Source organism: Mus caroli, chromosome 8 (genome assembly GCF_900094665.2).
Source record: "Mus caroli chromosome 8, CAROLI_EIJ_v1.1, whole genome shotgun sequence".
NCBI classification, from domain to species: domain Eukaryota; kingdom Metazoa; phylum Chordata; class Mammalia; order Rodentia; family Muridae; genus Mus; species Mus caroli.
Genome location: NC_034577.1, coordinates 29,189,051 through 29,191,067, shown reverse-complemented (window position 1 = coordinate 29,191,067; position 2,017 = coordinate 29,189,051). Strand labels below are relative to the sequence as shown.

The 2,017-nt window shown below is 43.9% G+C and overlaps 1 long non-coding RNA gene across 1 annotated transcript in view; it reads left to right on the top strand.

Moving 5' to 3' along the window:
- Nucleotides 1-2,017, top strand: part of LOC110299591 — a 13,529-nt gene that overhangs the window by 6,769 nt on the left and 4,743 nt on the right. The window lies entirely within an intron of this gene.

Genomic DNA, 2,017 nt, shown 5'->3' with positions numbered 1-2,017 from the left:
TAAAAAAAAAAAAAAAAAAAAAAAAAAAAAAGAAGCAGGGCTGGTTAGGTTTTCTGTCAGCTCAACAGAAGCTAGAATCATCTGGGAAGAAGGAACATTAACTGAAGGATCGCCTTCATCAGATTGACTCTAGTCATGTCTGTGGGTTACATTCTTGATCAAAAATGGATGTGGGAGGGCCCACGAGGGCCCACCCCATTCTAGACAATGCCATTCCTGGGCAGGTGATCCTGGGTGGTAGAAAGCAGCAAGCAGCCATCGGCTCTTGAATCCATGTCCCTGCCTGGAGTTCCTGCCCTGACATCTCTTCATGATGGATTGAGAGCTGTAAATGAAATGAACTGTTGTGATTATAAAAAGATAGAGAGGTACAAGAATATGTTCTATGGGCACATGGCGAGGTGTGGGGCCCACGCTAAGACATCCCTTCCCCCAGAGGGGCCAGCCACATGTCAGTATGGTATAGAATAGAGTTTATTCAGGGCATGGGGAGGGAAGTTTAGAGGGTAGTAGAGGCAGAAAAAGGCAGAGAGTGGGGGAGAGTAAAGAAGTAGAGGCTGGCCATGACCATGTGTAGTGAGGGGGAAAGGGAATGGGGAGGGAGGGAGTAAGGGCAAGAGGCAAGGGAGAGAAGCAGGAGTAAGAGAGAGGAGGGGGCAAGCAGCCCCTTTTATAGTGGACCAGGCACACCTGGCTGTTGCCGGGTAACTGTGGGGCGGAGCTTAGATAGAATGCTAACATAAACCCTCTCCTCTCTAAGCTGCTGTGGGTTAAGCTGTTTTATCATAGCAATAGAAAGCAATCTAGGGTAGAAACCAAGTAAGAATCATAAGAGGATAGTGAGGGAGAGGCGCAACCAAAATGTCAAATGCCCCCCATTGCTCAAACTTTCATTCATAAATTCTGGCTTCTGCTGGTCTTCACTGCAGCCTTCACCTGTGTGTTAGCATGGTTGAATAAAGGCAGTCAGTCATTCCGTACTTTAGGACTGTCTCTTGTCTTTTAGACTCATGGCTGCTGTTCCTCTGTCATCTCCTGCACATCTGCCTCCTGATTCTCTGTCTAGTTAGATTTGTTAGGTTTGCAATGTGAACAAATAATCATCTTGGCTTGCTGGATGCCCCAATGCTCTGATAGGGAAGTGTGGGTCTTCTGGTTCCATCTTCCAGTCTATTGGTTTGCAGTTGTATCTCTCTATTCTGATTGACTATCTCTGAAGTTGCATATGGCATTATGCCATTACACATGCATCCTTTTCCAATGCATTCCAGAATGTTTGGGAGTTTTTCTAAATATGCTTAAGACTTCTAGGGATAACAGATACCTATGTATATTTGGCACGAGGTAGTCTTTAATGGAGTATACATGCGTATTCTGATTACTTCTGAGAAAAAATGTTTATATGGAAAGGAATACATTTAGTGTAAAAACTTATCATTTCTTAAGTAAAACAAACAGGTTTTTAGCCATCTCTGTTACAATGTGGGGCAGCAGAGGCGCTACATACAGTTCATTTAGCATAATGCTTCTCTTGCCAGCTTGATTCCCAGAATTCATGTTCAAAAGGGGACAGGGGAGGCAGATGTGGTGACATGCATTTGCATGATTTCAGAGTTAGGAAGAAAGAAATGGGCAGATCTCTGGGACCCATTGGTTGGTCAGCTTGGTCTATTTGGCAAGTTCGGGGCCAAAAAGATCCTGTCTTTCAATCAAAGACTAGATGGATGGCACGTGGGGAATGACACTTGATGTTGTCCTCTGGTCTCCACTCATATGTCTACATACATGCATATATACCCCTCCAAAAGATACGGGGTAGCAAATGCATTAATCCTAAATAGTAACAGAGTCAGGGTTCATACCTAAGCATTTGACATATGGAATCCATAGTCTTAACTTCTATAGCATCCAACTGACCCTGGTATGTAAGAGATCATGAAGAAGTATTAAAAAAGTATAGCAAAGTAAAAACAAAATTCGAGGCTTTTGGGCCCAGGCTTGGGAGTGTAGCCTTTGT